The following is a 26591-nucleotide window of genomic DNA, read 5'->3' on the forward strand; positions in this document are numbered from 1 at the left end:
TTTTTATTTTAGCCATTTTGATAGGCATGTAGTGATATCACACTATGGTTTTAATTTGCATTTCCTTACTGGCTAATGATGTTGAACATTTTTCATGTGCTTATTTTCCATCTGTGTGTCCTTGTCAGTGAAATATCCTCTCATGTCTTTTTCCCACTTTCTAATTGGATTTTTTTTTTTGAGACAGAGTCTCACTCTGTTGTCCAGGCTAGAATGCAGTAGTGGGATCTCGGCTCACTGCAAGCTCTGCCTCCTGGGTTCACGCCGTTCTCCTGCCTCAGCCTGCAGAGTAGCTGGGACTACAGGCGCCCGACGCCACGCCCGGCTAATTTTTTGTGTTTTTAGTAGAGACAGGGTTTCACCGTGTTAGCCAGGATGGTCTTAATCTCCTGACCTGGTGATCTGCCCGCCTCGGCCTCCCAAAGTGCTGGGATTACAGGCATGAGCCACCGCGCCTGGCCTGCTGTTGAGTGTCAAGAGGTCTTTGTATATATTAGATACCAACCCTTCGTCAAATGTGTAGTTTGCAAATATGTTCTCCCACTTTGTAGTTTGTCATTTCATTCTCTTCACTTGTCTTTCACAGAGCAAAAGTTTTTAATTTTGATGAGGTCTAATTTATAAATATCTTCTTTTATGGATCACGTTTTTGTTTCCAGTCTAAAGATTTTAACTTTTCCTAAAAGTTTTGTAGTTTTACATTTATGTCTTTGATTCATTTTGAGTTCATTTTTGTATAAAGTTTGAGGTTTAAGTCAAGGTTTGGTTTTTTAAGTCTGTGGATATCCAATTGCTCCAGCACCATTTATTGAAAAGGTTAGTTTTTTTTTTTTTAATAAATGATTTTGTGATTTGCTCTGTATTTATATTTTTCATAGAATAGTAATGGCTTCTATTATGTGACATTAAGTATAATTTGTCCTCCAAGGAGATATGCCAAGTAAATCCTGTGGTTTCCTTGTTGGAATAGACCCACAGTTTCCTTAGGGCATGTAAACCACAGGGTGAGAATAAGTACTGGATGATACTGGAAGCTCCTGTCAGCTTTGATAATCTATCTATGCCTCTCTTTCTGTTCCTTTCTGTCCCTTCACCCCCTCTTCTCTTTTCTCTATCTCTCTCATTAAACTACCATTTTTGATGTGGGTTACCATAGCTCCTAATTTAACCAAGGTGATAGAAGCTTGTGCCAATTAGAGAAATTATTTGCACCCCGATTTGCCCCCAAAGGTGCCCTGGTTAGAGCAATACATTATGCAGTCATTGTATCTATTGAAGACTTTGTCTGTTTAGCATTTTACTCTTTATACTTCACATACTTTACACTTAGCCTTGACAGTAATTCTTTGTTCTAGATTTGCTTTAGCCCCAATATACAAAGGGAGAATTTGAGCAAAAAGACTTCAAGGCATCTTGCAGAGGTGGTAGGCCTCTATACAGGACTTTAAACTCCTACAGATGTGGCCTTGAATCAGCATGATCAAATTATTCTGGCCGTTGACTCCTCATCAATCTACATGATGGCCATAAATCCTGGATATAGGTGAGTATGTGTGTGTGTGTATATATATATATATGTAAAATTGTTTACCGATGTTACAATATATTCAGATTCTTCTCCCTAGTTAGCAATGTGTGGTTCAGTGTGCATTGACTCTGATTTCCCCGTGTTTTTTTGTTTTTTTTGTTTTTTTGTTTTTTTTTGAGGCAGAGTCTCACTCTGTTGCCCAGGCTGGAGTGCAGTGGCACGGTCTTGGCTCACTGCAACCTCCACCTCTTGGGTTCAAATGATTGTTCTGCCTCAGCCTCCCAAGTAGCTGGGACTACAGGCATGTGCCACCATACCCAGCTAATTTTTGTACTTTTTGTAGAGACAGGGTTTCGCCATGTTGGCCAGGCTGGTCTCGAACTCTTGACGTCGTGATCCACCCACCTTAGCCTCCCAGAGTGCTGGGATTACAGGTATGAGCCACAGCGCCCGGCCTTGACTCTGATTTTCACAAGACTCACCAGTGCATTTAGCATCCCTCAGAAGAAGTAATTGATGAGTTTAAGATCTGGAGAATCCACAGCCAATTCCATGTGGCCATATCACCCAATCCATCTTTGAAAATTAATCATCAAACCAGTCCCTCTGCATTCTGGCATAATGGGGTAACATACAATCACAGTAGACTCACTTTGGGTGACCTTCCCCTACTCTGTCAAGTGCAGGTGTTAATTGATTATAAAACATGCTCACATAAAGTAAAATATTTACTCATGTTTCCCAACTTTATAGCTACCCTATACATTTGTAATTGGTTTGTCTTCCTCACTAGAATGTACACTCCATGAGGGACCAGGATTTGTCTATCTTGTTCATTGACGAATGTATCCTTAGCAGGTAGGAGCCTGTATTTAGATAATATGTTCTCCATTTTTAAATGCACGATTAAAATCTGGGAAAGTGAGGAAAGAAGGAGATGAAGAATGAATGATCTTGAATGGGATTATCAAACTAAAGGAAATAAAAAGATAATTTGAACTGAATCATAAGAAAGAACTGTCTATCAAGGTACAGTTAGAGCAGTTCTTAGGGAGAAGTTTATCATCTTACATGCATACAATTGAAAAGAATACAAGAAAAAAGTAATAATGAAGCACTTATCTCAAGATATTGGAACAACAAAACAAAGTATAAACAAAGAATACCAAATAGCAATCTGAAATAGAAAACATACAATGCAAGGAAGCAACAAAGTCAAAATTCAGTTATTTAAAAAGACTAATAAAATTAACACTATTGAAACTTACTTAGAACAGAAAAGGAAAGGTACAAATAATGAATACTGGAATATGAGGGTAGCCTAATAAACAGAAGAAATGAATCCTTTCAAATAAAAATAAGTTTTATTTATAAATGATGCATACATTTAAAACACCATAAAAGAGAGGGATGAACAATTTATGCCAGTAAAGGTGGACCAAATAGATAAACTTTTAGAAAATAGAAGTTACTAAAATTGACTGACTGATCCAGAAAGAAATAGAAAATATGCATAGCTCTACAACTACCAAAAGAATTAAATCAGTTGCTTAGGCTGAGGCGTCAACCCTGACTTCTCTGTTTCTAATATATCCACATCTAGTAATCAACAAATCCTGTCAGATTACCTGCCAAATATATTAAGAATTTGACCTCTTCCCATGATTTCACTGATACGACTCTGATCCAAGCCACCATCGTCTCTCATCTGGATTACTGGTTCTACCCTTGCCCCCATGCAGTCAGGGCAATCCCTTTAAAACAGAGTTCAGACAGAGTTACTCACTGCTCTAAGCATTCTGGTGGCCCCGACGTGAGCCAGATTAAAAGCCTAAATCTTCACTCTTCCTTATGAGACACTACGTACTTGAGCTATTCTCCTGTTAATCCTTTACCCCTCTTCTTTTTCAGCTTCAGTAGCTTTCTTACCGATCCTTGAACACAAGGAGCTATTTAGGCTGTCCTAGAGTTTTTACACTTTCTGATTTCTCTGCCTGGGAGACCCTTCCTCCTGGAATCCACATGGTTATTTTTCTCGCTTTCTTAAAATATCGACTTAAAAGCCATCTTCTCAGCTCTTCCTTGGCCACTCTATCTAAAATGTTAACCTCCTGCCATTTCGTATTTCTTCTCCGTACTGTATATGTTTTTCTCTTCTACACATCACCATTTAACTTACTATGTATTTTATTTATTGATATGGTTTGTTATCTGTTTTCCTTACTGGAATGGGGAACTTCGTAAAGGGAGAGCTTTTTGCATATGTTCACTGCTGTCTCCTCAGGGTCTAGAACAGCAAGAAGGCCACCATAGCTGGACTACATTCACAAGGGGTGGAGTAGCAGGGGAGAAGGTCAAAAGAGTTAACAGGAAACAGATCATTTAGGGCCTCATAAGTCAAAGTGAGGACTTTGCTATTATGCCAGAAAGACATGAGTGGGCACTTGGAGGGCTTAGGAAAACTAAAGACCTAAATAAATGTGATTACTATGTCCATGAATTGAAAAACTAAATACTGTAAAGATGTCAAGATTTGACAAGTTAATTGATAAATTCAATGCAATCCCTATCAAACTCCTAGCAAGGTTTTTAGTGGAAATTGATAAGCTGACATTACAATGTACCTAGAAATGCAAAAGGCCAAGAATAGCCCAGCCAATCTTGAAGAACAAAGTTGAGACTTATACTACCAGATATTAAGACTTATTTTTAAATTACAGTAATTAAGTATGGTATTGGCATAAGAACAGATAATCAAAGGACAGAAACAAAATATAGAACCCAGAAATAAACCTATATAGCTTATGAAAAAAAGCCATACTGCAGAGCAGTGAGGAAGGAATGGTCTTTTCAATAGATGGTGTTGAGTCATCTGGGAAATTATATGAGAGAAAAATAAATCTACCTTTCACCATATACTTAAATCAATCACATGTGAATTCATGTCTAATTGTGAAAAGTAAAACAAAGCATTCGCTGATATAATAGGACAATATTTTCATGAATCTGAAGTAGGAAATTATGTCTTAAATAGGACAAAACCACATTAACCAAAAAGGAAAAGATTGATAAATTTGACTACATTAAAATTAAGAACTCCTGTTCTCAAAAGACACCTTTAAGAGTAAAAGAGGCAAGCCAAAGAATGGAAGAAAGTATTGGCAATAAATACACCTGACACAGTGTTCTTACACTGTATATACACAAAACCTTTTTGAATTGATAGCAGACAACCCAATTTTAAAAATCAGCAAAATACTTGAATCGGCACGTCACACACACCCAATATCAACATGGGCAATAGGTGTAGAAAAGGTGCTCAACCTTATCAGTAATTGTGAGAAATCTAATTAATCTCAAAATGACATGGTACCACACAACCACCTAAAATTAAAAGGATTGGCTAAAACTAAAATGATTGACAATACCAAGTTTTGGCAAGAATGTGGAACAACTGGAATCACACACATTGTTGGTGAAGAGTATATTTTTACAATTTCCAAAAAGAAGACATTTTAGCATTATCTACTAAAATTGAAGATATCTGTACCCTATAACTTAGCAATTACAGTCCTAGGTAATATCTTATGGAAAGTCATGCTTTTGTTCACCAGAATTTGTGTACAAGAATGTTCATAGCAGCACTATAATGTCTATAAACTGGAAAAATTCAAACATCCATTAGAAGTAGAATGGATAATTACATGGCAATATACTCATATACTGAAATATTGTACAGTAATAAAAATAACATGCTAAACATGGTAACATGAACAAATGTCACAAACATGGACACAAGGGAACATGTGAAGTGTGTTTTCATGTACCTGGACTTCAAGTAACAGGCAAAGCTAAAATAGAGTGTTTACAGATGCATAAAATAGAGTGTTTATGAATGCATGCTTGGGTGGTTAAAGTGTAAAGAAAAGGTAAAATATAATTGGCATAAAAGGGTAGTGTTTAATCTTTGGACTTGTCTCAACCGACTCTGTCCCTTGGGTTCCTCTCTGGTAAAATGGAAGGAAATAACTGAGACCTGGAATTAGTGCTTGCTTCACTTGAAGGACCATTTGGGTGGAAGGCGAGGTAGGAGGAGGAAAGATGGAGCCAATAAGGGAGTGGTGGGAGATCTCCTAGTGGGAGAGAATTGGCAGCCAGCCAGGGGACCTACGCTTCAGTCTCAACTCATAAAAATTACTGTAGGGCCTTGAAAAACTCACTGTCCCTCTTTGGCCCTAGTTTCTTTCTCTGTAAAATGAGAGAAGTTGAAATTAACTGTCTTTTGTGGAGCACCTATTTTATATTAGATGGGCATTATCCTAGGAGCTCTGGGAGCTCTACTATTTTACATACAAAAGCCTGAGTGAGGTGAATCTTGTCCCTATTTTAAGGGTAGCAATTGTGAGGATGAGATATGAGAAGTCACCAGCCAAGGGCAAAGACAGCTTAGAATTCTCCAACCCATTCATAATATGGTTAAGCAAGTGTGGTACTCTAGTGTGATGGGTCCCCCATCAGTTTGCTTAAGGGTGTATGTCTGCTGCCTGAACCCTGAAGGCCAGCCGGTGAGCCAAGGTCATGGTGCCCAGCCAAGGAGCAGGTGTCCCTATGAACCCAAGCATCCCAGAAAGTATCTAAGAATCTACAAGAAAACAGTCTTATTGCACACATGGTCGGCAAAAAGCCAGAAAATTTGCTTAAAAGTAGCCTGGGGCCGGGCGCGGTGGCTCACGTCTGTAATCCCAGCACTTTGGGAGGCCGAGGTAGGCGGATCACAAGGTCAGGAGATTGAGACCATCCTGGTTAACAGGGTGAAACCCTGTCTCTACTAAACAATACAAAAAAATTAGCCAGGTGTGGTGGCGGGCACCTGTAGTCCCAGCTACTCGGGAAGCTCAGGCAGGAGAATGGCGTGAACCCGGGAGGCGGAGCTTGCAGTGAGCTGAGATCGCACTACTGCACTTCAGCCTGGGCGACAGAGCGAGACTCCGTCTCAAAAAATGAAAAAGTAGCTTAGGGCTGGGAGGCAGGGTGGATCTCTAAAGCTGTCCCCCTGCTGTCCAGGAGTGCCATATATGTAAGTCCTAATAAACTCATCTACTTGCCAAACTGGACTTGCCTAACTCATTTTTTGGTCTCTTGGCTCCCTCCCAGTTTGGGGGATAGTTTTCAATTATGATTCTGGGTTTTTCTTATTACAGGTATAGTGTTGTCTACTGATACCATTATTTTCACATGGTCAATTTTTAATTATGTATCAAATAAAATGAATACATGTTTTTGTTGATAAAAAGAGTAAAATATTAGCAAGAAGTCCCATTTACGTTGATCATCTCTAGAGAAATAAGTACTGTCATCAGGTTAGCGTGTATTCTTGACTTTATTTCCAAGTGTTTATATCTATACATTTCAAGTGAAACTATCGAAAATACTTAGTACAGTGCCACCTATAGTACAGGAATTTCAATTATACAAATTTGAAATGAGGCCAAAGAATGATCATATTCATAATTATGTCTCATATTGAGGTAGGAGGTGGGATTTGACTCCAGAGGCAGGTTCAGACTGCAGACCAGGTTAAAGAAACAGGGAAGAAGCAGAAGCCCCTCTCCATAAGACATGCCTACCAGTGAGTGCCATGTCAGTTTACTGTTGCCATGCAACACTGGAAGTTACAGCCTCTTTCCATGGCAACGGCCTGACAACCTGGAGATTACCACCGTTTTTCTAAATATCTCTGCATAATCTGACTGTTAATGTGCATATAATTAAAAATGGCTATAGGCCCGGGGCGGTGGCTCACGCCCATAATCCCAATACTTTGGGAGGCTGAGGCGGGCAAATCACCTGAGGTCAGGAGTTCAAGACCACCCTGGTCAACATGCTGAAACCCCCTCTCTACAAAAAAAAAAAAAAAAAAAAAAAATTAGCCAGGCATGATGGCGGGTGCCTGTAATCTCAGCTACTCAGGAGGCTGAGGTGGAAGAATCACTTGAACCTGGGAGGCGGAGGTTGTAGTGAGCCGAGATTGCACCATTGCACTCCAGCCTGGGCGACAGAGCAAGACTCTGTCTCAAAAAAAAAAAAAAAACTGTGGGTATAAACACAACTGTGGAAGTGCCCCTGAGCTGCTACTCTGCGCACACCATCTATCAGGGAACCCCACTCCACAAGCAGTATTTCTGCTGCAGCTGTGCACTGCCACCTCAGTAAAAGTTGCTGTCCAACACCACCAGCTCACCAAAAACCATCCTGGGCTAAGCCCTAATCTGGTGGCTTGCCTGCCCGACATCAATATTAGATACGAATTTCAATATCATACAGATCTCCCAAAGTTTCCAAAATTTGTAAGGAGTCATATCACTTATAAGCAGTAAAGAACACTAATTGTGAACTTTGGTTACTTCAGTGACACTTGGCCATATCACTTTAGCATATAAACTACAATAGACTCATTTAACATTCAGATCCATGACTGGTAGCATCCTGTGATGAACACATTGTTACTAATGCTTTAGAATATTCTAAATGATTTTGTAACGTAGTTATTTTAACATTTACTTTTATTAAAATGTTAAGTATTTTAATTACTACACCAGTCCCATCCAAATATTCATTAAACAGTGGAGCTTTTAGAGGGTTTAAAAAAAAATTCATGAAGATCAATTACTTTGAAGTGGAAATTAGATGTTATAATATACTACAAAGATACTTAAACCAACACCGCAATGCACTGTGCAGTTAATTTAGTAGAGAACACTCAATACAACATCAGATCTAAAGCTGAGAATATTTAAAAGGCAGCATTAGCGTACATATATTCCACAAATAATGTAAATTTATGCCCCTGAGAACGCCTCCTCTCTATTCCATGTCTATTCCTAGGGGGATATTAGTGTTGAATGATGCAAGTTTTGAATTTCCTAGGCCTTTGTAAACAAAATCCTGGCATAGACTGCACTATTGTTATGTGTGAGGATGAAGTCGATTTTTAATTTTTCTTTTGGTACAATTTTTTCCCTGTGTTTAGTATTTACATATATATTTAAACCCTTAGGAAATATGTGTTATTTTTACAAAAAAAAAAAACCCAATGCCTTACTTTTGTGTGTAAAGTACATTTTATTTAAAAATATTGTAAACTCCACCCATATCACTTAGAATATCCCTACATTATGTGTTTTTTCTTTTATATCCTTGTCAGCAGGAAGTCACCTGCATTATAATTTTTAACGGGTACCTAGCATCTCACCTTATAGATTCCTACAAGTTATTTTATCCTTTTTTCACATTTAGATTTTTTACAGCGTATTGCCGTTAACATGAACTGTGAGAAAGGTACCTACACACTTATCTTTGGACAGCTATTTCCTTAGGGCACATTAATAGAAATAGAATTGCTCTATTAAAGTGCATGCTCATTTTAAATCTGGTGTGGAGTGGTTTCCAACTTGGTGTGGAGTGGCCTCCAACAAATATAATTTGTTTTAGAAATTATATTCCAAAAAAATTATCAGAATTAACATTTTCCCAAACTGATACCCATCCTATGTATCATTTTTCTTTATAATCTGCCAACTATAAAGGCCAAAAAGTGTATGTAAACATTTGCATTTTTGGCCAGGTGTGGTGGCTCACACCTGTAATCCCAGCACTTTGGGAGGCTGAGGCAGACGGGTCACCTGAGGTCAGGAGTTCAAGACCAGCTTGGCCAAAATGGCAAACCTCATTTCTACTAAAAATACAAAAATTATCCAGGTTTGCTGGCACGCACCTGTAATCTCAGCTACTCGGGAGGCTGAGGCAGGAGAATTGCATGAACCCAGGAGGCAGAGTTTGTAATGAGCTTAGATGGAGCCACTGCACTCAAGCCTGGGTGACAGAGTGAGACTCTGTCTCAAAAAATAAATAAATAAGTAAACATTTGCATTTTTAATTTGTAGTTTATGGGCTCTTTTCACATATTTATTCTTCATTTGCATTTCCCTTTTATTACCCTTCATATTCATAGATCATTTTTATGGTAGTGTAATCTTCTTATAAATGTGTAAGAGATAATTAAATGAAGTCAACAAACCATTTCTTTCATATACTTAACAAATGTATTTTCTAAGTGTCTTTTTACTTGTTTGTTTCTAAAAGCAAGATTTTAAATTGTCTAGAGTAAAATTCGGCAGTCATTTCTTTTGTGGCCACTGCCTTTGATGGCTTGGTATTCTTACCTAGAGATTAGGCAAGAAAATTTTTTTATATTTTCTCTAGAATCCTGCTGGTTTACTGTTAAAAATGTTAAGCCAAAAGTCTACATGAAATTTATGTGTTATAGGCTGTATGTGCTAGACAGATAATCCTCTCTCCCACCAACACCTCTAGTTTCCTAACATGATTTCCCCCTCTTTCCCAGAAATTTCATCTTTTTCATAGTCTAATTTTTTTTTTTTTAGACGGAGTTTTCCTCTTGTTGCCCAGGCTGGAGTGCAATGGCGTGATCTCAGCTCACTGCAACCTCCGCCTCCCGGGTTCAAGCGATTCTCCTGCCTCAGCCTTCCTGAGTAGCTGGGATTATGGGCATGCACCACCATGCCCAGCTAATTTTGTATTTTTAGTAGAGATGGGGTTTCTCCATGTTGGTCAGGCTAGTCTCAAACTCCCGACCTCAGATGATCCACCTGCCTCGGCCTCCCAAAGTGCTGGGATTACAGGCGTGAGCCACCGCGCCCAGCTTTTTTTTTTTTTTTTTTTTTTTTTTTGACAGAGTCTCGCTCTGTCGCCCAGGCTGGAGTGCAGTGGCACGATCTCGGCTCACTGCAAACTCCATCTCCTGGGTTCATGCCATTCTCCTGCCTCAGCCTCCTGAGAAGCTGAGACTACAGGCACTTGCCACCACGCCTGGCAATTTTTTTTTGTATTTCAGTAGAGATGGGGTTTCACCATGTTAGCCAAGATGGTCTCAATCTCCTGATCTCATGATCCGACTGCCTCAGCCTCTCAAAGTGCTGGGACAGGCTGGAGTGCAGTGGCACGATCATAGCTCACTACAGCCTTGACCACTCAGACTCACATGATCCTCCTACCTCAGCTCCCTGAGTAGCTGGGACTATAGGTGTGCACCATCATACCCAGCTAATTTTTTCTAGTGTTTTTGTGTTTGTTTTGTTTTTTAGAGAGGGGGTTATACTGTGTTGCCCAGGATGGTCTCAAACTCCTGGTCTCAAGTGAATCTGCTGCCTTGGCTTCCCAAAGAACTGGGATTATAGGCCTGAGCCACCGTGCCTGGCTGGAGCTTACTATTTTAAAGTTATTATTATCAGCAGCAGCAGAAAAGAAACAATTGATATAAAAGTATATTGGCCTACACATCATCTTAACCATGGGATCAAAGTTAATCTTGCCAAAAATGGGCGTGTGGGATAAACAGTCACAGTGGAGGCTGCAGCTCCCAAAACAACAGCCACAATATCAGGAGCAGGACCTGCATTGTCAGCTATCCCACCCCTATCCCACAGTCACCACCCCCGTCCCTGGGGTTGGGAAGAAGGAGTGGCAGTAGCTGCAGCAACGGCTGAACTGAACAGGTCACCTACTGGTGTTTTGTGCATGGGATTTGTAAGGAAGGAGATAACTGTCGCTACTTGCACTCCCTCTCTGACAGTCCACATGGCGTAGTGGGCACGTATTTTCAGCCAGGGTGCGTGTTTATGGAGGCCGCTGCAGACGTGAACTCAGCAAGCCACTGAAACGGAAAGAAGCAACTGCTACAGATCTAACTACAAAATCATCCCTTGCTGCTTCCTCAAGTCTCTCGTTCATAGTTGGACCGCTTGTTGAAACGAATACAGGCGAAGCTGAGTCCAATTCAAACTTTGCAACTGTAGGAGCGTGTTCAGAGGACTGGTGGATGCTGTTCAGTTTGTTCCCAGGCAACTCTACTGCAGCCATGCTGCCTCTTTCTGCAGTGACCAAGGGAGAATCAGAGAAAGAGCAAACAGCTGTGATAACAAAGAAGCCACTTTGCCCCTAGGCTGCAGTGGGAGAGATGGAAATGGGTAGAACTGTGTGTGTCTCCACAGAGAGTCATGTGATCATGTAAGCTGCAGGTCCTACCTCCAATGGATGCTGCCCAGAGACCACAGCATGTAAAAATCTTGCTCTGAGGCCCATGAGAAGGAAACAGAGCTCTCACTGGCTGTGCAGTGCAGCAAGGATATGGTGTGTGGGATCTGCATGAAGGTGGCCTGTGAGAAAGCCAGCACCGGTGAGCGTGGCTTTGGGATCCTCTCCAGCTGCAGCCACACCTACTGTCTCAAGTGTATTCACGAGTGGAAGGGCACTAAGCTATTTGAGAGCAAGATCATAGTGTCCTACCCAGAATACTGGATCACATCTAACTTTGTCATTCCCAGTGAGCACCGGGTGGGAGAAAGAAGAGAAGCAGAAACTCATCCAGAAAGTTAAGGAGGCAATGAGCAGCCAGGCGTGCAGGGATTTTGATGAAGGACGGGGGAGCTGCCTATCTTGGGGGATGTGTTTTTACAAGCAGGTATTCCCTGATGGCCATAGAAAGGATACACAGAGACAGGCAAGCAGATACTGGGCCCAGTGAAGGAACCACTTCTAGGAGTTCATTGAGGAAAGAGAGAACAATGACCCCTTTGACAACAATGAAGAAGAGGTTGTCACCTTTGAGCTGGGTGAGATGTTGCTTATGCTCGTGGCAGATGGGGACGATGAACTGACAGACTTTGAAAATGAGTGGGACTTGTTCCATGTTGATTTGGAAGATTTTTATGACTTGGCTCAATAGCCACCTTGCGTGGCATGTGGACTGGCCTGCTGACCTCAGCAGCAGCCCCCTGTGGCAGTGTGACAGTGCCCGTGTTTCTCTCCTAGGCAGGCCTATCAACTCCAGGTGCTGTCTTAATTTTTACCCAGGGCCTGTCTTCTCAATCTGTGACCTTTCCCCAAGAGGTGTGTTACTTTCTCTGTGGAAAAAAGATTCAAAAATAAATCCTGAAGTTAGTGTTTTGTAACATGAATTTAACAGTCAGACAGTTCATGTAGGTGTGTTGTGTCATCTGTTTTCAACCAGATTGTATTTATGGACTCCACACGCTCGTTTTGAGGACCCTAGGTTCAAAAGCAAAAGCTGTGTCCCTGCTTTCCGGTCCAAGGATAGGAGCGATGGCTGAAGGGATGTGCACTTGTAAAGAGTCTTCTGCTCCAACACAGGGTGTGGATCCTTGAGTTTTCTGCTGAAATCTGCACATCTGTGTTTTTATATCTGTTCCCTACCCTGTGATTCCCACCCTGTCCACTTGCTCTGTGATTTTGGTCTCTTGCTTAATTGTACACAAGTAATACTACTGGGTCACCAGAACGAGGTGCGAATGTGTTGAGATTTCTATTATGTGTTTTGTTTGTTGTTTGTTTTAGATGGAGTCTCACTCTGCCACCCAGGCTCCCAGGCTGGAGAACAGTCACACGATCTCGGCTCACTGCAACCTCCCCCTCCCAGGTTCAAGCAATTCTCCTGCCTCAGCCTCCCAATTAGCTGGGACTACAGGCATGCACCACCACGCCTGGCTAATTTTTGTATTTTTGGTAGAGACAGGGTTTCACCATGTTGGCCAGGCTGGTCTTGAACTCCTGATCTCAGCTGATCCTCGCACCTCGACCTCCCAAAGTGCTGGCATTACAGGTATGAGCCGCCGTGCCCAGCCCTACCATGTTTTGTATGATAGGAAAATTGAGAAAGAATGCAAATAAAAGATAGAGGGGCATAAAATCAATGGAGAGTTGAAAGTTGACTCCCAAGAGCTTGGTGTGTGTGAGTGTGAGTATGTGATAAGCTTCTCATCCCTGCATAGATGCAGTATTCTTAGCCTTAGTAGAGACACTTGGTTTAGTGGTTTAAGCCTTGTGTGGCAGATAAATTTTAAAGGACAAAGCAGTGCTAGCTCTGTCTGTCTATATAAATAAAGAAATGGCTTAGCCATACAGTTAAAACTATCTGGTTATCCTACATATTAACACAAACTGGGGGTGGATACAGAATTGTATTTACTGTTTACAATCTAGGCTTTTTAGTCTAGGCACTTTTTGAAAAACCTTTGTCCCCATTCGAGATATTTTGTTGTTGAGTGTGTTGTGTTTGTTTTTGTGGGTACTTGCCTAATTTTACCTCTGAGCTTTCAGGTAGACAGATGTGATTCAAAACTACATTCTAAGGTGTTTACTGTAGTGGAGTAATTGGTCTACAGTAATAAGTCACACTTTTCTACTAAAGGGGAGGAGATGGTAATCCCTGAGACAAGCTAAGTTATTAAAAGGATTTCTATTGCCTTTGTGCTTTGTTGCTCTGTTTCCTGAAAATAACTTGGACATGCTCCTGGTCTACCACTTGGTTCCTTGGATCCCACTCGTTCTTTAACTTTAAGTAAAAAACAAGTAATTGTTGCTGTTTGGCTTTGAAGGGAAGGTGAGGGTTAAAGAAAGACACAGAGAGAGAGGGGGGCTCAACAGCAACACAGGCATATTGCAGAAACCTGCAGAGATGGGGGGTCAGCTTAAAGCCAGAGTCTGACCGCTTACAGGCTGGGGTACTTATAGGTATGGGCAGGAGGGGTCTGGGCCATCTGACTTGCTGCCCGGCAGGATATTGGTAAGATGTACCTATGGTCAAGCAGTTTGGCCCTTTTTCCAGTGGGATGTGATAAGATGTTCCTTGGACCTTTGTCCAGCAGGATATGATAGGGATGTGTCTTCAGTTGGGCCCTTGCCCGGCAGGGAATGATAAGAATATTTCTCATGACCTGAACCCCCATGGAATGTTTCACTTTGACCAAGGTCTGCAAAATGGCAGGGGGCTTACAAAATGGTGCAGTTTGGACTAACAGTTGCCAAAGTCTGTTGTATTTTGCAGCCACCTTTTTGTAAGAAGCACATTTCCCAGGTAAAACAAAAAATCATTTTTACAGATGATGCTTTTCAGTATCTATTATGGAGTATGACCACAATGCACCAATTTAATATTGGAAAATGCCTGTTCTTCATGGGTATAGATAATTTCATAGCAGGTATTCAGAAGAGTATTTTGTAATTCTTCTAACTGTGTTTTATTAAATTCTTTATTTTTCTATTACCGTTTTAGTTTTGCACTTCTTAGTTTCAATTTATTTATGTTCATTAAATAAGCTTTTAATTATTTACCATTACTTCATATGGTGTCATGCCTTTTTTTTTTTTTTTTTTTTTGAGACGGAGTCTCACTCTGTCGCCCAGGCTAGCATGCAGTGGTGTGCTCTCGGCTCACTGCAACTCCGCCTTCTGGGTTCACGCCATTCTTCTGCCTCAGCCTCCCCAGCAGTGGGGACTACAGGCACCCGCCACCATGCCCGGCTAATTTTTTGCATTTTTAGTAGAGACAGGGTTTCTCCGTGTTAGCCAGGATGGTCTCGATCTCCTGACCTCGTGATCCGCCCACCTCGACCTCCCAAAGTGCTAGGATTACAGGCCTGAGCCACCGCGCCCGGCCTGGTGTCATGCTTTAGCAGTTATTCACATGAAGTAAAATTATGCCATAAATATGCATTTGTGTAATATCCATTTCTTAGTAAAAAGACATGCATCTGTCTACTACCAATTGGTGTGTGTTTTGGTTTGCTGGTGGAAAAAATACTCTTTCAGAGCTCTTCCAAGGTTACGTAGTGTTGAGTGGCTTGTTCCTAGGGTGTTTGAAGATAGGCTTCCCTTTAAATAATTTGAAAAGTAATCATCCTTTATTTAAAATTGTACTCACTTTGTATTCCTATACGTGTGTAAACTTTGGGAACTTTTTATCTCTTCAGTATGAGTTAATTTTAGCATAAAAGTCATCATCCAACTTGAGTCAATACAAAGTCTATGGTACTTTTGTATCTTTCGGCTACCTGTGCTAGATTTGTGATCAAGGAATTGTTACCAAAAGGGTAGATTAATAAAGGAGAGCTGTGCCAAAAATTTTTTTTACCAGAAGTGGGATAAACTGACATTATCCCACTGACCTAGCATGATACACCAAGAACAACACAACATTCCTTATGTAGGATTCCTGCCAAGAAATGTATAACCTGAGTCGCATTATGAGGAAACTTTCCGTCTGAAGAGACCACCAAACAGGCTTTGCGTGGGCAACAAGGCTGTTTATTTCACCAGCGTGCAGGCAGGCTGAGTCCGAAAAGAGTCAGTGAAGGGAGATAGGAGTGGGGCTGTTTTATAGGATTTGGGTAGGTAGAGGAAAATTACAGTCAAAGGGCGTTGTTCTCTGGTGGGCAGGGGTAGGGGTCACAAGGTGCTCAGGGGAGCTTTTGAGCCAGGATGAGCCAGGAGAAGGAATTTCACAAGGTAATGTCATCGGTTAAGGCAGGAACAGGCCATTTTCACTTTTTTTGTGATTCTTCAGTTACTTCAGGCCATCTGGATATGTACGTGCAGGCCCAGGGGATATGATGGCTTATCTTGGGCTCAGAGGCCTGACAGAAACAATCAGACAAACCCAAATAAAGGAACATTCTTCAAAACAACTGATGCGTCCTCTTCAAAATTAACAATGTCTTGAAAGACAGAGAAAGGCCAAGGAACTAGATTAAAGTGGTCTAAATGATATGACAACTCTATGTAAAAATGATCCTCAATTGAACCCAGATCAGAAAAAAAATTATAAAGGATATTATTAGAACAATGGGTAAAATTTGAGTATGACCTAGATTTTAGATAATAATATTATATCTGAGTTCTTGGATTTGATAATTGTGGTTATGTTTAAACAATTTTGATAATTGTGGTTATGTTTTAAAAATGCCCTTGTTCTAGGAGATACATGCTAAAGTTTTAGGTGTGACAGTTCATATTTGTAACTTACCCTCAAATAGTGATAAGGATGAGAAGAGAGACAGAAGGTGGGGAGGCAGATTATTTGCTGATGGTGAATCTGAGTAAATGGTTTACAGATGATCATTCAGAATAAATCATCCCTGAAACTTTTCTGTAAGTTTAAAATATTTCAAAGTAAAAAGTGTAAAAGGGTAAGAAAATTTTTAACAACATGTTCAATGAAAAGACCCAAATAGCTCATTGAGATTTTGGGGTCCCATTTCAATATCACCTAACATTGACCATGGTCATCTCTGGAAGGGGAGATTCTGAGTGTGCTTCTTAGATGAAATTTTCCTTTGATTTATGTGTATTTGCCATTACGTGAGATTTTTACTTTTGAAATCCAGTTTCAGGTGGAGGTAATATTTGCATTCTGGGGAGAAAGCTTGCTGGTCGTGGTTATTAATCTTTTACTTATTGCTTTGCTTTATTTTCTATAAATATTCCACTATGTTGCTTGGCTTTCATTAATTTTGTTTTCGGATGTGCAGTTGACAAACACCTTTCCTTCTCACGGTACCTTTGCATCTAAAGTGACACTGATTATACGTGGAGCGCGTTCAAATCCCCTACCTGGTGGGTTATGAGGAAGGGAACTAGGGCTCCAAACAAAAGTAGAAGTGACTTTGGACCACAAATCCCCCAACTCGCCAAATAAGCCAGAAGCTTTTAAGAAGTTCCCTGGCCGAGCTCGGTGGTGACTTTGGACCACAAATCCCCCAACTCGCCAAATAAGCCAGAAACTTTTAAGAAGTTCCCTGGCCGGGCGCGGTGGCTCAAGCCTGTAATCCCAGCACTTTGGGAGGCCGAGACGGGCGGATCACGAGGTCAGGAAATCGAGACCATCCTGGCTAACATGGTGAAACCCCGTCTCTACTAAAAAAAAAAATACAAAAAACTAGGTGGCGGGCGCCTGTAGTCCCAGCTACTCGGGAGGCTGAGGCAGGAGAATGGCGTAAACCCGGGAGGCGGAGCTTGCAGTGAGCTGAGATCCGGCCACTGCACCCCAGCCTGGACGACTGATCGAGACTCCGTCTCAAAAAAAAAAAAAAAAAAAAAAAAAGAAGTTCCCTCAGGAAGGGGGCGCGGAGACTTGTGGGAAACGGAGTCTGGAATTTGATGGATCGCCCCGGGGGGGCAACCGGTCCTTGGCAGCCCTGTCTGCGCATGTGCAGTTCTTCCTCATTGTTCCTTACTCCTGTCTCGGATCAGCGTGGAGCCTCCGCGTCTACGCGTAACTCAGCGACCAGGTGCTGCACTAAGGCTGTGCTCCGCGGGCGAGAGGCTAGCTTGGAGGGTTGCTTTGCGGGGCTTGAGGTAGGTTTGTGTTCACAGCCTGTGGAAGCAAAAATTTGCGCAAATCCTACGCGGATTCAGACCCCATGGCATTTGTTCCCGAGTCTGCTCTGCATCTGTCCGTCTAGAAAACAAGTGACGGAGGAGGAGATCCGCTGCGGATCTGCTGGTTCCACGAAGAAGATAAGGGCTGAGGGAGCAGGTTTCCTGAGCAGAATAAAGGGCTCCAGGAAAAGGCATTCACATGTTAAAGAGCTGTTTCCAGAAGCGCCTCTAATTCGCAGGTGCCCTGGGCAACCATTATCAGCTGGTCAAACCCACGACTCCAGCGGGGGTGAGAACAATTCTTACAACGTTTACTTTATGCTATACTATCATTCCTACCTTAGCAAGCCCATTACAGAGTCTGAGTTTGAAAGTAAGACCAGTTCGCATCCTAGCTCTGTCACTGGATCTCCATGAACGCAGCGATGAACCTAACCTCTAAGACTCAGTTTCCCCATCTGTAAAATGAAGTGATTTCTAAAACCTGCCTCAGGGTCGTTCTGAGTCTTGAATAAGAGAGCACCTCTAAAGCACTCCGCACAGCTCGTGGCATTTTCTAAGCACTCTGGAAATGTGGCCCGCCTTTCCCACTGTTCTTTTCATGCGGCGTATCATTTGATTCTCAAAGACCCTCTGTAAAGTCGGTGTTACCCACCCCATTTTAACTGAGAAGAAAACCAACACTCTGGATGTGAAGTCACATGGCTAGCAAGTGAAGGATCTGGGATGCAAGCCCCAGTTTTATTTCCAGATCGCATGCTTCACAGCACTTAGCAGAGTGGCATGTCTCTATGGGCCAACCGGAGTGTGTAAGGACTGAGCCTTCCCTTAAGGCTCTTGGAGATTTCTTGGTGTTTCTGCAGAACCCTGGGGATACTGTGTGACTGAGGCCTCTGGGAACCTCGAAGTCCATCTGTCTGTGCCCTCCGCAGTTCTCAGGTTCCCAAGGGAGATTTGCAGGCAGTGGTTCTCAGACTCGCATGTATCAGCATCACCTGGAGGGCCTGTTAAACCCCACCCCACGACTGCGCCCCACCCCCAGCGTTTCTGATTCAGTGGGTCTGGGGAGAAGCCCAAGAATTTGCCTTTCTTTCTTTTTTTTTTTTTTTTTGAGACGGAGTCTCGCTCTGTCGCCCAGGCTGGGGTGCAGTGGCCAGATCTCAGCTCACTGCAAGCTCCGCCTCCCGGGTTTACGCCATTCTCCTGCCTCAGCCTCCTGAGTAGCTGGGACTACAGGCGCCCGCCACCTCGCCCGGCTAGTTTTTTGTACTTTTTAGTAGAGACGGGGTTTCACCGTGTTAGCCAGGATGGTCTCGATCTCCTGACCTCGTGATCCGCCCGTCTCGGCCTCCCAAAGTGCTGGGATTACAGGCTTGAGCCACCGCGCCCGGCCAAGAATTTGCCTTTCTATTTAGTTCCTAGGTGATACTGATGCTGCCAGTCTGGGTGAGGAAAGAAAGAGACCCTCTCATATTGTTTTATATTCAGTACCTGTTTTAAGAAAAAAACAAGTAAAACCAAAGACAGGCAGCCCGGGGCCAGGCCCGGAACCGGGCCCGGGTCTGCCTGGCCTAAACCCAGTAGTTAAAAATCAACTCATGACTTAGAAACCGATGTTCCTGACATTGTATAGAAGAACACTGTGAAACTCCCAGCCCTGTTCTGTTTCTCTCTGACCACCGGCGCATGCAGCCCCTGTCACATACCCCCTGCTTGCTCAAATCAATCACGACCCTTTCATGTGAAATCTTTAGTGTTGTGAGCCCTTAAAAGGGACAGAAATTGTGCACTCGGGGAGCTCGGATTTTAAGGCAGTAGCTTGCCGATGCTCCCAGCTGAACTTTAAAGATTAAATTAAGGAAGACATGCAAAGTACTTAGAACAAGTCCTGTTATATAGTAACTACTATACAAGTATTGTCAGTGTCTTTTTTTTTTTTTGAGACTGAGTCTCGAAGTGTCGCCTGGGCTGGAGTGAAATGGCACGATCTCAGCTCACTGCAACCTCCGCCTCCCAGGTTCAAGCAATTCTCCTGCCTCAGGATTGTCTCAGCTGGGATTACAGAAGCCTGCCACCATGCCTGGCTAATTTTTTGGTTTTTTAGTAGAGACAGGGTTTTACTGTGTTGGCCAAACTGGTCTCAAACTCGGCCTCGTGATCCGTCTAGGCCTCCGTTTGTGTTGGGATTACAGGCGTGAACCACCGCACCCGGCCAGTATTTTAATATTATTATAACTAGGTTAATATAATCTAGGCTTGCATTATATGTTAGTGGCAGAACCAAAAAAAGAACCCAGGCCCCATGACTGCCAGGCCATTGTCCACCTGTCTCAGTTAAGTGGAAACAAGTTTCTTAGTAAAAAAAAAAAAAAAAAAAAAAATTCGGAGACGTTGAAACCAAAGGAGAACAAATCTTTTTCTTTTTAAAATAGACTCCCTTAAAGCACACTTATTTTTGTTGTCAGAGGTTCCTGTTAATTCTTTAACCTCCAGGAATTAAAAATATACATAGAAAAGTAAATGAGCACACCTTTGTAAGTTTTTGCTGTGTCATTTTTTATGCTTTTTATTATGGAAATATTCAAAACATAGAAAAGTCAAATGATATAATGACTCCCAGGTACTTGTCACAGCTCCAGCATATGGACAATTTTATTTCTTCTATATACCACTACCCCAACACACACCCACACACACTCTCTCTCTCTCACACACATACACACACACATATACACTTTCCCCATTACTACCTGCCTCTACTGGATTATTGTAAAGTAAAATATCAATCAGTCAGACAACAGACAATTTAGCCTGTAATATGTGTGGTAATAAGACTGATGGCATGACATCTCATCCTTTGTTGTAACATGATTGTTCAACCAGGTCTTTTTAGTTGGATTTCGTGTGGTTTATATTTGTCTGCTGTTAAATCCAAGGAGGTTTGTAGGAAACAAATACTTACTTTCCCCAGTGAAAACCCTGATTCTGTTAGCTTCCAGTGGTGATACCAGGGTTATAAGAGTCCCCTGTGCAAACTTCTACCTGCCCCTTCTGAAGGCTCAAGAGAAATTTTCCCATAGTTCAGCAATTTGCCAGCAGATGTCTGTGGATTTCTAGGCATGTGCTATGAGGACCTTCAAAGTGAAGCGTATTTCTCATGACTTCTTTGCTCCTTCTCCCTCCTCCAGCTCTGCCTTCACACTTCTCTAAACTTTTGCAGGAGCAGAAGAAAATGAACACATCCCTGGTAAATTATTTACTCATTCGATTTTTCCAGTGAAACTTAAGAGCTACTTTACCTTTTTAGTAACCATGCTTTTTTGACCATTTTTTCTTCATTTTTTTTACTTCCTGACTTTTTTCCTGCATTATTTTACTTTCTTTTTCTCTCTTCCAGTGGTTTTGAAAGTCTACATTTTATTTTTATTCTATAATTGGTTATCATTGATTACTGTTGATGTGTTTAACATATTTTTCTATCAACATCAGAATTTTTTTCATCGATAATATACCTAAACAAGATACACTCTTCTGTCTTCTCAGGTTTTGTGGAAATCATTTAAATACTTTTCTTTTTCATCTTCTTTTTATATGATAAATATTTTTTTGAATCCTCTGCTAATTATTGCATCATGCCTTCCAGCTACTAGAACATTAATAATTTGTATTAGAATATATATTTTCTGTTTTTTTGTTTTGTTTTGTTTTCTTTTGTTTTTGAGATGGAGTTTTGCTCTTGTTGCCCAGACTGGAGTGCAATGGCACAACCTCAGCTCACTGTAACCTCCACCTCCCGGGTTCAAGCGATTCTCCTGCCTCAGCCTCCCAAGTAGCTGGGATTATAGGCGTGTGCCACCATGCCTAGCTAATTTTTTGTATTTTTAGTAAAGACAGGGTTTCTCCATGTTCGTCAGGCTGGTCTTGAACTCCTGACCTCAGGTGATTTGCCTGCCTCGACCTCCCAAATGTTGGGATTATAGGCATGAGCCACCGTGCCCAGCATTCCGGTCATTTTTCTTGTTCCAAGTTTGAAGACAGAGTGGCAAAATTCTAACAGTCGGTCAGCTCTACTATTACCTACAATTTAGGTCTGCATATTATGTTCCAGTCACTGTTAAATTCCTTACTTGGATTAGCTCATGTAATTCTGGCAACCATATTATGAATTAGGTACTTTTATTTCACCCTATTTACTGAGGGCACAAAGATTTCAGTGACTTCTTTGAGTTTTTATTTTAAGATGGATGCTCACTCTGTCACCCAGGCAGGAGTGCAGTGGAGTGATCTCGGCTCACTGCAACCTCTGCCTCCCAGATTCAAGCAATTCTCCTGCCTCAGCTTCCCAAGTAGCTGGGATTATAGTTGCCTGCCACCATGCCTGGCTAATTTTTATATTTTTAGTAGAGATGGGGTTTCACCACATTGGCCAGGCTGGTCTCAAACTCCTGGCCTCAAGCAATTCGCCCACCTCGGCCTCCCAAAGTGCTGGGATTAGAGGTATGAGCCCCCGCCCCTGGCCCAAAGATTCATCTTTATACTAGCTCTCTCTCCTGAGCTCCAAGACCTTATTATATGCAGCTGTTACCTGGACGTGTCCACCTGTATGTTTCACACATACCTTAAGTATATATAACATGTCCCAGCTGTCTCTTTCTCTCTCTCTCTCTCTCTCCCCCCTACCCCCCCAATTCTTTCTCCTGTTGTGGCAATCCTAGTGTATGGTGCCAGCATCAGCCCAGCTGCTGTCATGATAATCTGAGAACAATGCTCCATTTGCTCTTCACTAGTTAATTCCATGTAGAATTAGTTCAGGCTTCTCAATCCCCACTGCTACTACATGAAGACAGGTGGTCACCTCTCACACCAGTCTACTATCTTCCTCTCGAACTTCCCTTTAAAACTGAGTTTCCTGTAGTCCCAGCACTTTGGGAGGCTGAGACGGGTGGATCACGAGGTGAAGAGATCAAGACCATCCTGGCCAACATGATGAAACTCCGTCTCTACTAAACATACAAAAAAATTAGCCAGGCATGGTGGCGCATGCCTATAGTCTCAGCTACTCAGGAGGCTGAGGCAGGAGAATTGCTTGAACCCATAGGCAGTGGTTGCAGTAAGCTGAGATCATGCCACTGCACTCCAGCCTAGCGACAGAGCGCGACTCTGTCAAAAACAAACACACACACAACAACAAAAAACTGAGCTTCCTGACCTTGACCATTGACACTTTGGGCCAGGTAATGCGTTGTTGTAGGGGCTGCTCTGTGCACTGTAGGATGTTTAGCAGCATCTCTGGCCTCTACTCACTAGATCCCAACCCCACCCCTCTTAGCCATGACAACAAAACTTGCTTCCAGACATTGCCAGATGCTCCCGGGGAGGCAAAATTGCCACTAATTGACAACCACTGCCTTAAAGCATTCTCCATTCTGCCCCTGGAGCATTACTTTCAAAATGTAAATCTAGTTACATTACTTATTTGTATGTCCCCATTGTCCATGGAAGTAATATAAGTAAAGGTGTATATACTCTAGAGAACTGCACAAGACAATCAAATTATGCATGGAAAGAAAGTATTGGAATATCCATTTAAATTTGTTTTGTATCTAAAAAAACTAAGAAAGTTGTTAAGCTTTACTTTTGGTGAATGGCTGAGAGTTGTGTACATAAATAATTTACAAATACACTGAGGGATGCTCAGGGATTTTTACTAATGGGTGACTAAATACTTTGGAGGCCACTGGTCTATAGGAGAAAGTCTAAAATCCCTCTGACCACACAGCACCTCTATTGTTCTTTATCTCCGAAGTCCCCAACCTTATTCTTCTAACCCATGGTACTACCTTATAATTCCTTTCATTTGAGGTGTGTGTTCATGATCTGCACCTTGGCTTATGCTGTTGCCCTGTGTTCACACAAAACTCACTGCTTGTGTACAATCAAATGTTACTCTCCTTGATGAAGAATGACCTGAGAATTAATTTTTTCCCCTCTTTGTGACCTCCTTCTACCTTGACCACCCATTTTTTCGTGGCTTCCATAATTCATTGTTGCATGTGTATGTTTGTATAGAAAGTCTCTTCATCAGTCTAAAGAGTCTTAAAAACAGGACCAACGTCTTCTTTGCCTTGGTCTCCTCTGCAGCTATAACAGTTCCAGACATGTAGAGGAAACTCCAATTGTTTTATGAATTAATAAGTGGATTTGTAAATAAGCATAAAGGCCTAGTGTTTTTATTATGATTTCTGTTTCCCCCATAAAATATAACTGAAGGAAGGTACATGTCAGACAGCCTTTGTAACACTTCCTTGTAAACTTTTAACAGTGAACATGGTAGGGATTAGTTCCCATACATATTTTCCATGGCATTGAGTCTTGGGCACTTCAGATGGAGCAGGATTGGACTATTACAGGGCTCAGTGCTGTTTGAGGATGTATCTGTGAACTTCACCCAGAAGGAGTGGCAGCTCCTGAACCCTGCCCAGAGGCTCCTGTACAGGGATGTGATGCTGGAGAACTACAGGCACCTGGTGTCAATGGGTAAGCCCAGCTTCCCCCATGCAACTCCCAACAGCATGCAGTTCCTATCTTAGGAAGCAAATTATTGTAGAGAATGATGAATTTCATGTTTGAGATTTGGGAGTCAAGACTCTTTGAGGGTACTTTGAAGAATATTGTATTCTTACTTCCATGGTGAAAGGGTCTACTCTGATGAAGCACATTGGGACACCATTATTGTGTAGCTTCTAGAGCTTCTCCATTCTTGTTCTCCTTCAGAAAGCCTGAACCCTAAGCAATTTTTCCAAGTCTCCTGTTATTTCCCATAACAGGGCACTGTGTTACCAAACCTGAGCTGATAGTCAAGTTGAAGCAAGGAGAAGAATCATGGATATTAAAGAGAGAACCACCAAGTCAGAGCCACTCAGGTGAGTTGAGGTCAGGTAGAAAGAAGCTGGGGGAATTAGATCCCAGGTGGTCAGTCCAGGTGTTGGTATCTTTGAAATATATTTTAGAAATCTCTTTTAGAGGCTCCAGGCTTTTAAAAGTAACAGAAGAAAGATGACCACCATATCTTAGATATCAAACCTCCAAATATTCTCATATATAAAGGTTTTTTGTTTTTCTGTCTGACTTTTAGGAAGAGACTTTCTTGTTTTTTATAGAATCCAGTTGCTGTCTTCCTCATCCTAGACCTTTATGTCTGTGTTTCTCTCTGTCCAACAATGGCCATTATTCACCTTCTCTCTGGTGTCAAACACCCTGTAAACATGCATTTGTTCATGCATTCCTTTATTTGACAAATATTTATTCGGGACCTGCTACGTACCAGTCACATTCTAAGCACAGGGGATACAGAAGCAACATCTCTACTCCTATCAGTAGATCCAATCAGCAAATGAATACATATTAAGCCAGGTAGTGATCAACATGCTGAAAAAGTCCGATGAAAAAGATACAGACTCCTAGAGAGTATTGTTTTAGCAAGAGGAGACAGGGGAGGCCTCTTTGTGGAGGTGAACATTTGAAAAGGAACAGTGAAAGAGAGTTTTCAATGAAGGGATGGACTGAGCCATGGATTGTCGGAGAGATTTCCAAGCCAGGGGAATAGCAGGTGCCAAGATTCTGAGAAAAGAGTGTGTTTGTAGTAATTAGAGAACAGCAAGGAAGTCAGTGGGACCAGAGGGCATCCAGCAAGGAGAAAGAAGCAGATAAGGTGAGAGAGTTAGCTGGAGGGAAAGCTTTATAAGCCGAGTAAGACTTTCAGTTTCACTGAGTGAGATAATAGGTAAGAGAATATGGCAAAGGCTATACCTTTTTTGTTTGTTTGTTTTTTGGATTTTTTTTTTTTTTTTTTTTTTTTGAGATGGAGTCTCGCTCTGTCACCCGGGCTGGAGTGCAGTGGTGTGATCTCAGCTCACTGCAACCTCCGCCTCCTGGGTTCAAGTGATTCTCCTGCCTCGGCCTCCTGAGTAGCTGGAACTACAGGTGCTTGCCACCATGCCCAACTAATTTTTGTATTTTTAGTAGAGATGGGGTTTTACCATATTGGCCAGACTGGTCTCGAACTCCTGACCTTGTGATTCGCTTGCCTCAGCCTCCCAAAGTGCTGGGATTACAGGCATGAGCCACCGCGTCTGGCCAAAGCTATACCTTTAAGCACTACATTTGGAAGCCAGGAAAACACAGGCCTCTAGCAAGGGAGACTGAGAAGGACTATCCAGCATGGTACAGGGAGAACCAGGAGAGCATAAACAAGGTGTTTTAAGAAGAAAGGAGTGAGATCTGATATGCAGATGGATGTGTAGAGTTCAGCATTGCCTCATCTTTTCCTGAGAGGTATCCACAAACCACAAGGAAAATATAAAACAAGATGTCCAACTGGAAGTTGGAGGCAGCTGAAATGCTAAGGCAGCTGAAATCCTTATAACATATATATTTTAAGGTGGAAAATCTGCCCAAAGCAATGAAAATCAGGCTTGCTTATAAAAGAAGAGGTAGAGAAAAAAATACTATGCAAACCAGCACTGTGGAAAACAGTGTTAGATATCTTGTACAGACAATATTTACTTAGAAAATTTTCCTTCAGTGAAACTTAAAAGTGGTGAGGGATTACTTTTTAAACAATGGGACAGTAGTAGCATTGTTTTGAAGGATATCTAGGTTCTGAGGAGGGCTAAGGACAGAATGTGTACTAAGTGGAAAACATGAGGGGAGGTTTGTGGTTGAAAATGAACAGTTTTGGAATTATATAGCCTGATCTGATAGGAGCTAATACTGTAGACTTACGGGATGGTCATTTGAACATGTATTG

At 41.9% G+C, this 26591-nt stretch overlaps 2 protein-coding genes and 1 pseudogene across 17 annotated transcripts in view; all 3 read left to right on the top strand.

Moving 5' to 3' along the window:
* The window catches only part of LOC105496473 (zinc finger protein 334), a 51807-nt gene extending 37123 nt beyond the window's left edge, over positions 1–14684 (top strand). For 13 of the 16 annotated variants that reach the window (XM_024797504.2, XM_011766930.3, XM_011766933.3 and 10 more), the window contains 2 exons: positions 1356–1543; positions 2322–6829. The gene's annotated coding sequence lies outside the window, so the exon portion shown is untranslated. Of the gene's footprint in view, positions 1–1355; positions 1544–2321; positions 6830–12961 lie in introns of those variants that run through there. The other 3 variants (XM_071079186.1, XM_071079187.1, XM_071079190.1) reach the window with 3 other exon arrangements.
* On the top strand, positions 11095–12945 carry LOC105496538 (E3 ubiquitin-protein ligase makorin-1 pseudogene; annotated as a pseudogene).
* Positions 14685–23372: 8688 nt separating the features above from the next.
* Positions 23373–26591, top strand: part of LOC105496478 (engulfment and cell motility 2) — a 98299-nt gene continuing 95080 nt past the window's right edge. The window contains exon 1 of the mRNA XM_071079199.1: positions 23373–24705. The gene's annotated coding sequence lies outside the window, so the exon portion shown is untranslated. The remainder of the gene's footprint in view (positions 24706–26591) is intronic.

Source organism: Macaca nemestrina, chromosome 15 (genome assembly GCF_043159975.1).
Source record: "Macaca nemestrina isolate mMacNem1 chromosome 15, mMacNem.hap1, whole genome shotgun sequence".
NCBI lineage: Eukaryota > Metazoa > Chordata > Mammalia > Primates > Cercopithecidae > Macaca > Macaca nemestrina.